Source organism: Coregonus clupeaformis, unplaced genomic scaffold, assembly GCF_020615455.1.
Source record: "Coregonus clupeaformis isolate EN_2021a unplaced genomic scaffold, ASM2061545v1 scaf0422, whole genome shotgun sequence".
Classification (NCBI taxonomy): Eukaryota; Metazoa; Chordata; class Actinopteri; order Salmoniformes; family Salmonidae; genus Coregonus; species Coregonus clupeaformis.
Window position 1 is genome coordinate 275,711 of NW_025533877.1, and position 12,321 is coordinate 288,031.

The window sequence follows — 12,321 nt, forward strand, 5'->3', positions numbered from 1 at the left end:
GGGTACCATTCCATTACCTCCATCCCATACATTATTAGGAGCCGTCCTCCCCTCACCAGCCTCCTGGTGGTGTGGAAAGAGGGAGAGAGAGATATGACAGTCAAGTGCCTTAGCAACTAGCAGCCAGACCTGGGTCTAATACACATGTCCGATACTTTCAAAACGTGCTTGAGGTGAGTTTGGATTTAGCTTACACACTTATTGGGCTATTCCATTGGTTCCACAGTTGTACTGGGCAAACTAACTCAAGCGTAGCTCAAGTACAGTATTTGAAAGTATTTGACCGGGGCCTGCAAGCAGCCAGCAAGTGGTCAAGGCTTATTTTTCTATGAACACAGATCTATTTATCTAAACAGAGGTTTGAATACTAACGGCTGGGACTCAGAGCTGCTCTGAGAAACTGAGGGCCCTATTCAATCAAAAGCTATTATTTCCCAGATTATAGTCGAAAGTAGCCTTCCTCCTGAGAAGAGACAGAGGAGTATATTTGCATTTGTAAGAGTTTATTTATGTTTGTATATTTGCATTTCCTGTCTTGTACAGGAAAAGTTTGAATGGGGCTCTGGGAGTGGTTGTTCTCAGGTGGAATATAAGGACCTTCGGGATGCGAGAGAACCATGAGACACAGCTATAAACTCCTAAAGGGGATGTTGACTTGACTTTCATCGGACAACGGCAATGAAGTCACTTCATTGGATTTCAAGTATTTCTCAGAGGAATTGTGAGTGGGATAAAGGATAGGAAACCAGGACGAAGCATTTCGACACAGGAAAGACACTTCTATCGATTATTATCTTTTAAAGGAAGTACCTTTTTATGCTTTTATCTCCTACAAATATTAGAGGAAATTGTGAATATATTTATTCTTAGTTTCTTGTGTTTTGGAGCTTTGCTACTGTACGGGATCATATTATATCAGTGTATAGCAGAGATGGGCAGTCCTCCTCCTGGAGAGCTACAGGGTGGTTCCACTAGTTACCACAAACACAAAGTCAAGATTGGCCGCATATTAAACATGTATGGGCTTTTTTGTGTGCTTTTTGGTCTTAATTTAAGGTTAGGGTAAGGCATAAGGTTAGCAGTGTGCTTAATGTTAGGATGATGGTTATTGTTAGGTTTAAAATAAATTTTTAAGAAGAGAAATTGTAAAAATAGGCGGGGTATAGCCATAATTATGACTTTGTGGCTGTGGAAGCTAGTCATGACCCTACTGTAGGTGCAGGCTTTTGCCCAACATAAACACACCTCATTTTAGCGATGAAAAGCAGCTTGTTCAGAGGGTATCTCTGCAGGAGGAAGGTTGGCCAGCCCTGGTGTAAAGGACAATTCTGCATCTGGTTTAGCCTTCTCTACACTGACCACATAATATATACAATAAAGGGTGCTACTCTAAAATCATGGCTTGACTTACACTGTGCCACACACACACACACACAAACACACACACACACACACACACACACTGGCCCCAAGTAGTACATTTAGAGCAGGCTCTTTCATTGCTGTTTGATGTAGTATGTCACAGTCACACTCACACAGTCACACACACATACACACAGTCACACACACATGCTCCGCTGTCCTCTAATGATGCATGAAGGCAGTATTTTGAGGTATGAAGTCTATAAGCAGTGTTAAACACTTACAAACCAAAAGAGAGAGAGAGAGAATAAAAGAGCGTAACAGAGAGTAGAAAGAGAGAGGCCTTAGGACATGAAACATTGAAGAATATAGATAGTCACTAATAGCGTGAAATCTGCTGTATTAATGGTAGGAAATCTATGCAATCTATTTGTGAGGAGAACATCTTAAACTGTGGAGCCTAGGGGCGGCGTGCGTAGGGGGGTGCAGTGTGGTGAATTAATTTGGTCTCGGAGGTCTCTGCCGCCTGCTGTTCCTCTGACTGCCACAGGAGGGAGACTGACAATCTGCTATTAGAGGCACAGTTAGAGGTATCACAACACAAATGCACAATCACACACGCCTAAGGTGCATGGTGGGAGGAGATATCAAAGGGTGGGTTCATACCTTTCCATTTATTCCATTTCAGCCTATGAACCTGTCCTCCTCACTTTCATTCTCTCTGCACATACATGCAAACAACCCACTGGGCACAGACGTCAGTTCAACGTCTACTTTTGATTTACATAACGTGAATTCAACGTGAAATCAACAAAAAATGTCACCATGTCAGTGGATTTAGGTGAAAAGTTGGTTGAAACAAAGATGCCCTTGCGTTGATGACTTTCTCATTTAAAACATCGTTTTTGTGTTTAATAATCCCTTATGCACAGAAGGACACTAACCATAAACCAGTGCTTCATATCATATAAAACCTGACTCATTAAAACAATGTTCTGAAAGGACATGGCATCAATAATTATTTTAATAATACCTCTTTGTTGTGTATCGGTGGCACACATGGACTGAATACCACTCCCCACACATTTAATCAAGCCAGATATAAATATGTGAACAAACTGGTTTCTGCAGTTTGTTTGGGTTAGGGACACTTTGTCCTGAGTAAACATATGATCTGAGACAAAAACAGAATGACAGAGTGATATAGAGAGACGCACAGAGATATAGACAGACAGAGTGATATAGACAGACAGTGATAGACAGACAGTGGTATAGAGAGATGGACAGAGTGATATATATTGTTATATAAAGTAAATGTCTCATCTCTCCCAACCAGAGCTATCTGAAGCAGCGTTCACGTCCAGACCGTTCAACGTGTGTGTGTTTGTGTGTGTGCAAGGAGAGGATGGATTGTGTCCCCTCTCTGAATAGGATGATTCCCGAGTGGCGCAGTGGTCTAAGGCACTGCATCACAGTGCAAGCTGTGCCACTAGAGATTGTTAGAAATTGCGTAATTCAAATCTGGTATTGGAATAAGAGAAAACATAATCAAGAGAAATTCAATCCAAGCTAAATTTATTATATGCAAAATGTATGTATGATAAGTATGATGGTTCATATACGGGCTCACTGAAATACCACGCAGGGCAGACAGAGAACTAAGCCATTGTTATGAGTTCTTCCTAAAATACTCTGACAGAGATAGTTCCCGCTCCCTGCTGGCCAATCAGAGTAGAGACTGAGCGTGGTTTAGACTTACTCAGCCAATCCGTTGGCGCACAGGCTGGTCCCAGCCCCTTGGCGCTCCACTGTTACACACTGTTGCCAGGCATCTAGTTGTTTTGCAACTTATCCAGAAAGTCAGCACTTTTGCAGTACACGTCCTTGGACGGTTCACAGATCACAAAGAGGCAGTGTAGTCTAGTATTTTGAGACACAAGTTCTTATCTCATCCTACCCCCTAACGTTCCTCACATGAATCACAGCTTGTTATGTGAAACAATTTATATCAGTACAGTACAAACCTTTTATGTTTAATCACCAATGCATTCCTTCTAAGCTATTCATCACATACAGATCCAATTATGAGAAAATAGATCCCCACAAGATCCTGGTTCAAATCCAGGCTCTGACGTAGCCGGCCGCGACCGGGAGACCCATGCGGCGGCGCACAATTCGTCCAGTGTAGGGGAGGGAATGGCCAGCAGGGATGTAGCTCAGTTGGTAGAGCATGGCATTTGCAATGCCAGGGTTGTGTGTTCGATTCCCACGGGGGGCAAATATGAAAAAAAATTAATAATGTATGCACTCACTAACTGTAAGTTGCTCTGGATAAGAGCGTCTGCTAAATGACTAAAATGTAATTACTCCATACAAAGTGTGTGTGTGTGTGTTGCTGTCATAAATAGGGTCTCATGTTTTATTGAGGAGGGATCTCACTGCACTGTCTTAGTTATCACTGATAATGATTGAAGGGATAAGGTTGTCACACTGATAGATTAATTATTAATGACTAATTATTACACCCTGAAACTGTGTATAATGTGTTAGAAATGTGTGAGTGTAGGACCAGTAAGCTACGATTGAGCTACTATTTAGCAATGTGAGTAAGAGTTAGACCAGACAACAATGGAGAACTGTCTAAACCAAGATAAAGGGGCCTCCCAATTTAGGGAGGATGCGATATCTGCACTTGGCCGAGCAAGGAGTGGAAAAAGATAAGAACAGTGATGGTCAGGAGAGCAGACGAAAACATGAGCTGAGCCAAGTTGTGTGTGTGCTTACAAGATGTGTATAGTGGAAAAATACAGGCCGCCTAAGGGGGGGCAGGATTTTTCGTATGACTTATTTGTGTAAAAGGATTGTACCACCATTTTGTTTCAGAATTCTCAATGAATAAATATCTCTGACTATGCAGACCGGGACTCTGGCCGTTACTTAAATCCCAAAAGACTTACAACCTTTTGGGAGACGCACAGAGACACTGAAATAGTTTGTTAAATAATTCATGTAACAGCTTGGTCCTTCTGAGCCGGATTCCAATACCCTGTTTCTGTCATTCCAGGTAACTCTGAAAACCGTCGACGGGCGAATGATACATTCGTAAATAGAAAGTCCTGCCCTTTGACATTAAGAAAAAAACAGGCCAGAGGACACCTGATTAATGACAGAGACGGTGACGGAATCCAAACCTACATTGAATCTCGGCTGCAAGGATAAGGTCAGTAGTCTTTATTCATTACTTGGTGAAATTGATTTGAGAACTTGCTAAAATATTGAAAAGTAGCAAATTGATCAATGCGTAGCCATTTTAAGTGAAATGTAGGGGACTGTCAGGAATTATCAAGATTACATTGTGAGGATAGACTCCTCCGTAGAGTAGGAGATAATTCTGGGGGACTAGTCAACCTGTTGGAGGGTCCGTAACGATTCACGGTAATAGGCCATTACCAAAAGAAACTACCCGGTGTTGAAATAGAAGGAACTATTAAAAGTACACCTATGGGATGTAACCTGTAAGAGATTATAGAACAGTCAACAAATAATCAGGGTTAAACAAATACAAAAAGTACACCAGAAGGAATTAAAATAGCATGTGTGAGAAATAGAATATTAGTAAAGTCAAAAGTCACAAACAACTGTAGATTTTGCTGTAACTCTATCCGTTCTGGAGCCTTATAAACTCCAGGTTACCGATGGTGTTAACCAATAATCATGTAAGGTTGTATACGTGTGAGACCTAATGTTTTCTCAAAAGTCACATCTATGAATAATTCCAGGTGGTTGTATAGAGGAGGGAGAACCCATTCCTGTTGTATGAGACTGTCAGGAATTATCAAGATTACATTGTGAGGATAAATTCCTCCATAAAGTATGAGATAATTCTGGGGGACTAGTCAAGACTACATATACAGGGAGGGGTGGTTCCAGGTGGTTGTATAGAGGAGGGAGAACCCATTCCTGTTGTATGGGACTGTCAGGAATTATCAAGATTACATTGTGGGGATAAAATCCTCCGTAAAGTATGAGATAATTCTGGGGGACTAGTCAAGATTACATATACAGGAAGGGGTGATTCAAGGTGTTGTTGTGTGAAGCTGTTTTGAATTACTTGTTAAATTGACTTGTTATATAGAAGAGGTGGCTAAGGGATTTTTAACAGTACCAACCATGGGGGGCAAATCCTCACAAGAGGTCCCAGAATTTACTGGGGACGAGAAATTCATGGAAATGCGAGACAAACGAAATGTGTATTATGGGCATATTTGGAGAAAGAAATATGGCTTTAATGGGCGACTTGATGTAATTAAACTGGCAACCATGATTAAACAAATGCATGTAAATTGTGGTACTGATCTAAAGAAACAGAAAAAAGAGGGCTTAGAAACAGCCAGGGTGTGGCTAGTAGAAGCTAGAAAGCGGGAAGAAGGCAGGAAGAAAAGAGAAGTGAGTGAGAGTGAAAGAGAAGTGAAGGTTGAGGTCTCCGTGCCTCCCCCAGAGCAGAGGGCAGAAAGGTTATATCCAAACTTGGCAGACCAGGAATGGAGAGAAAATCCAGATGATGAATACGTAGGGAAGAGAAGGAGAGTGCAGGGGAATAATGTCGCCCCCCCACCGGCCCCACCTCCCTATGAGGAAGAAGGGGCTGGAGGAGGAAGGGAAGATGAAGGTGAGGAAGAGCCAGAGGTAGAGGAGTACAGGACAAGGGCAGAGAAAGTCAGACAGGAGGCTAAAAGGGAGAAAGAGAAAAGGAAAAAGCTAGAGATGCACAGGGCTGAGGCCAAGAGAAAGGGGAATGATGAGTCAGAAGGGGAAGAATCAGATGGGGCTGGCAGTGGTAAGGGTAAAATGGAGCAATCCTATCCCTTAATAGCCCTGCCAAACCCCAGAGCAGGAGAAGACAACCAGCCTGATACCTTACAAGTATACAGAGCATGGACTCAGAGAGATGTAGTGAGAGCAGTGGAAGGGATACCCCACCCCAAGACGGGGGTACACCAGTTCAAAAGAGATATGGAAGGGCTGACCGCCAGCTTTAAGCTGAATACAGGGGAACTAGAGAGGGCAGTCAGACAGATAGTGTTAAAAGACTGGGCGGCAGTGAGAGGGAACTGGGTTCCCGGAGACGGGAATGCGCAGGTCCTAGAGTGGGCAGAAGGAGGGGCTTATGGAGATAAGATAATCTGAGAGAATATTATCACAGACATGCCGACTTCTCCAAGGTCCATGAGTGTAAACAGGGAGACAGTGAGACTATTAGTCAATACCTAGAGAGACTGAGAGATGTGTTCAATGCAAACAGTGGGCTAATAGATCCAGGACCAGGGGCACCAGAGGGTCCGTATCACCAACAGTTAAAGATTGCCTTCCTAAGTGGAATGAGGCCAGAAATCTCTCAAACAATAAAAAATACCCTAATTGGCTGGGGGATGGCTACCTTAGCTGAGGTTAAACGTTATGCAATCCATCATGAACAGAATGTAAAGGAACGAAACAAGAGAAAGGAAGCGAAGGGAGCTGAGTACCTAGTGGCAGCCCTAGGGGAGATGGGAGGTAGGAGAGACTGGAAGGACCTAGGAGAGAAGAGAGGCAACGGTAATAGTGGAGGCAGGAGTGAATGGAAGTGTTTCAATTGTGACAAAACGGGACATTTTGCTAGAGAATGTGAGGAACCGTGTTATCACTGTGGAAGGAAAGGGCAGCAGTCAAGAGACTGTAAGAAGAAGGGGAAGAGAGGAAAAGGAGGAAAGGATAATCCAGGCAGAGGAGAAAGAGACAGGGAGAGAAAGCCAGAATCAGAGGAAGAAGAGGAGGCATGACTAGAGTGGGAGGAAGAGAGAAATCAGGAGAAGCAGGAGAGAGAACTGGAGGTGTTTGATCTGTCTCTTGTAGATTTGGCATTACAACAGGAACAGAAACCATACCTAACATTGACAGTAATGGGTAAAAAGATAACATTTCTCTGTGATACTGGGGCAGACCGAACCTGTATTTGTAAAGATAATGCACCAGAGGGAATTGACATTAATGGAGAAAAAAGTATATTATTATTATTAACTGTCTGCACCAGTAACATTGAAACATGTAAAGACAGGGAGTGAAGCTACTCTGCCTGTACTGATTTCAGTACAGTGTCCTGTTCATCTATTGGGAAGAGATGCGATGACGCAGTTAAACATAGAAGTAAGACCGACAGTGAGGGGAATGCAGGCTCATGTGGTAAAGGATAATATGGTTGTAAGTGGTGAAGGGGAACCATGTTATTGGTATAGCCAGGACCTGTTGAGGGGAGGTAACTCAGACATACCAAAGACCTTAGTAGACTTGACTAAAACCCTAGTACCTGACTCACCTAAAATGACAGAGGATGACTTACATTGTACTCTGTGGTATAATACACACTCTGGTCCTAGTAAAGAATATGAGGAAGCTCTGTTTAAAACCACAGAAAGGACAATAGGCTTGAAATGGTTTCATTATGATGACACCCATGCAGCAGCAGAAGTCGAATTGGGGCCACAGAGTCAGCAATTCTATAGAGAGAGATGGAGCCCACATGTCTCCTTGGCAAAGGAAGCTCAAGAGGAGTGGTTAGATCTGGGGAAATGGGTGACACAGGCAAAGTATGTTAAAGACTGGCAGACTGCTCCTAACGGGGACCAACATAGCCAATCAACCGGCCGATATCGTAGGAAGTTGAATTGGAGAGCAGGTTGCACACCCGCTGTGCACCTAGACATAGGATGTGATAATTGATGACCAGATATTTTCCTCACAGAGGAACAAGAAAGAGACCTTGAGATTGTACCTCTAGAGTTGTGGTCTAAGGGACCAGCCGATGTGGGGTTAATTAAGGGAGTAACTCCAGTCCAGGTGGTTCCGCGGTCAAACCATAGGCCATACCAAAAACAATATCCAATGAATCCAGAAGCCATTATAGGGATTACTCCCACATTTGACCACTTACTCAAAGGTGGAGTGGTAATCCCAGGGGATGAGGCACAGTGTAATTCACCTGTATTTCCAGTAAAGAAGGCAGCTCCAAGCAATGATTGGCGAATGGTAATGGACCTACAGGGGGTAAATAAGAACATAATTCCAAGAGCACCCTGTGTTCCAGACCCACACACTCTATTGAACCAATTGAAACCAGAACATTCTTACTTTACTGTGATAGACATAGCTAATGCTTTCTTTAGTATACCTGTACATCCTGATAGTCAAGGATGGTTTGGCTTTACCTTCAAAGGTCAGAAATACACATACTCAAGACTTCCACAAGGTTATTCGGAAAGTCCTAAAAAAATTTCACAGGCTATCACACGTAACCTGGGAATGTTTGAACCTCAAGAGGGGAGCCAAATTTTGATATATGTCGATGATATACTGGTAGCAAACCCCTCGAAGGAGGGGTGTAAAAAGGATACTCTCCAGTTGTTAACTTTTATGGCAGGACAAGGGCACAAGGTCAGTAAAAAGAAACTACAACTCTGGCAGAAAGAGGTAATATATCTAGGTCCCACGATAACGCAGGATGGGAGAACCCTAAACTCCTCAAGAAAAACAGCAATATTAGAAGCTCCTAAACCTCTGAATAAGAAACAAATGATGAGCTTTTTGGGAATGATAAATTACTGTCGAGCATGGATTCCCCATTATGCATTACACACTGGAAAATTGAGTGATCTTATCTATGGAAAAGCTATGGCAGCACATGATAAAATAATCTGGAATAACGAGGCTGATTTGCAATTTGAGGAAATTAAGCAATTATTGACCTCTTCAACGGTGCTGGCGTTCCCTAGATATGACAGACCATTCACTCAAACTGTGGATTGTAGAGAGGGATATATGACATCAGTACTGACACAAAAACATGGGGACAAAAATAAACCGGTAGCATATTTTTCTTCAAGACTTGATGAGGTGGCTCAGGCAATGCCTGTCTGTTTGCAATCAGTTGTGGCAGCTGCTAATGCAGTGCAGGACTCAGCTTCAATAGTACTATACCATGATCTAACCTTAAAAGTTCCGCATGCAGTGTCAATTCTGCTATTGGAACACAAGATGGCGTACATGTCACCAGCACGACACCTATCTTGTATGATAAGATTGCTGAACATGCCAAATCTAACTATTGAACGATGTACAACGCTGAATCCTGCAACATTGGTTCCAGTTGTGAATGATGGTAGTCCCCATAACTGTATTGAAGAAACTGAAAAAATAGTACTACCCAGGCCTGACTTAACAGACTTAGCTATACCATGTTGTGAAGTAACAATGTTTGTTGATGGATCTTCTAGGAAGAATCCTGATGGCACGAATGCAACTGGTTATGCTGTAGTGACAGAGAACGAGGTTCTAGATCCTGAACCCTTACCAAGAAACTACTCTGCCCAACAGGCAGAGATAGTGGCATTAACAAAAGCATGCCAACTGGGTAAAGGGAAGGTTATAACTATCTATACCGACAGTGCATATGCCTTTAATACCGTACACGTCTTTGCTGCCCAGTGGAAGAATAGAGGAATGGTTACGACTTCGGGTAACCAATAACACATGCAGAGTTGATTCTTGACCTCCTAGATGCAGTACTATTACCAAAAAAGCTTGCAATATGTAAGTGTGAGGCGCATACTACAGGGAAGGATAGCATTACTTTGGGGAATGCAAAGGCAGATGAGGAAGCTAAGAAGGCTGGGTCAAAACACTTCTCTGGTTCCAGTCAGCTGTCAAAAGAGGAAGTTTCGATAGACAGAGATCTACTTATAGAGAGCTACAGTAGGGCCCCAATTAAGGAGGTTCACAAATGGGTAAAGCAAGGCACAGTAAATAAGGAAGGAATATGGGTCAAATATAGCTTACCAATTCTCCCGAAATCACTGTTTAGATATGCTGCAATATTGACACACGGGCAGAGCCATGTGTCAACCGGAGGGATGATAGAGCAGATTAGACAACACTTTGTTGCATATGGGATTACAAATTATTTAAAAAACTTTTGTTCAAGATGTGTTATCTGTGCTCAAAGTAATCACCAGGGCAGACAAAGGGCACCTCTGGGTGAGTATCCTCCGGCTAAGTACCCCTTTCAACAATTAGAAATGGACTTTATAGAGCTGACCAGGAGTGAGGGAAAGAAGTGGTGTTTGACTATAATAGACAAATACACTAAATGGGTAGAAGCTTTCCCTACCTCCTCGGCAGATGCTATAACAGTAGCAAAAGCAATATGCCAGGATATAATACCAAGGTTCGGCCTTCCAGAAACTATTTTTTCTGATAATGGATCCCATTGTTCTAATCAAGTAATATATAATATTGGACAGAAGTTACAAATAAACATGAAGAAGCATTGTTCGTATAGCCCGAAATCGGCTGGACTTATCGAACGCATGAATCAGACAATTAAGGCTAGATTACGAAAAAACTCACATGAGCACAGGAAGGAATTGGGTACAATGTCTGCCAATCGTACTAATGACTATCAGAATAACGCCAGATAAGAATGGATTGTCCCCCTTTGAGAAAGTGTTTGGAAGACCTTACAGGATGCCACAGTTGGCAGGGCCAGAACAGGCAGACATAGAAGTAGAAGACACGTTGGCACAACACATGAGAAGACTGTTCATTAACCAAACACGTATGTCAAAGATTTTGTGCCCCACAGGAGAAGTAAAGGAGAAGGTAACCCACTCCATCCAACCAGGTGACTGGGTGTGGATCCAATCCTTGAAGAAGAAAGACTGGAAGCATCCCCGTTGGGAAGGTCCATATCAGGTCCTGTTGGTGACGGCCTTCGCTGTAAGAATTGCGGAAAGATCCACCTGGGTGCATGTCACACACTGTAAAAAGGTAAACCCAGCTACACCTGACGAACAAACACAGAGTTAGGAGAAAGAACCGATCACCACTAGGGCTCGGGGGTTGGCTCCTTAACGAAGATTCCCTTACCCTGTCTGATCATCCCTGTGTGAGTTCGATAGAAGGTAAAGCAATGGGTTGGCCTCTGGCGTCTGACATGTTCTCAGGGCGAGGGTGGGGATTCACAGGTCTCCTGACGGTAGGTAGCTGTCTGATTGTGGGGGGCCATATTCCTAACACACTCAAACCCTCCTGATCCGCCAGAAGTAGTAGTTAACCTAACACAAGTTGATAAAATAATACCTGAGCACAGTCTACGAAGGCATAGGAGACAGCTAGACGTAGGGAAAGGGGAAGTACTAGGGACTGTAGGGAAGGACATCAACTTTGAGGTCTTTGCGGACCAGTTGGGAAGTTGGGGACTACTGGCTGGTAGTATCATAAAGGATGGGAGATATATATGTATGTCACCATGTACATCCTGGGACCATGTAGTTGCTCATACCGAGCGAGGGGGATATGTCAATCTCCATACACAGTTTAAGGACAGGTGGAGTATTGTGAAAGTAGGGAATTACCAGAAATGGCAGTGCGACCCATATAAGGGTAGGTACTGTCTGAAAGTCCGAATTACGCTAAAACAGGTAAAGGCTACGGATGAGGGAATGTGGTACATAGGATTTGACCGCAAATGTTGTGGAGACCCATTAGTGGCTTTCTGGGTAGTAATCAACCCAGCAGATGTTACAGACCTGACAAGTGAGATATCCTCTTCAACTGGGGCACCCTATAGAGTAAACCTCTCTGAGGGAGGTAGTGAGACCGGGGCTGTGGTGAAGATAGTGCAAACTATAGACCTGAAGGATGTAGTACAGGTGGAGACGGGGTATAGGGATCCTAACCTGTGGTTGGAATGGATTCAGTATACGGCAAGAACTATGTCTAAAGAGGACTGTTATGCCTGTGGGACAGCCAAACCAAGGTTAACAACTACTCCGTTCCCCTTGACGGGCTTTAACTCTCCGTCAGGTTTATCTTGCATGATTAAATTGTTCAAGCCACCTGGGAATGTGGTGAAGGAGTCTTGTAGTA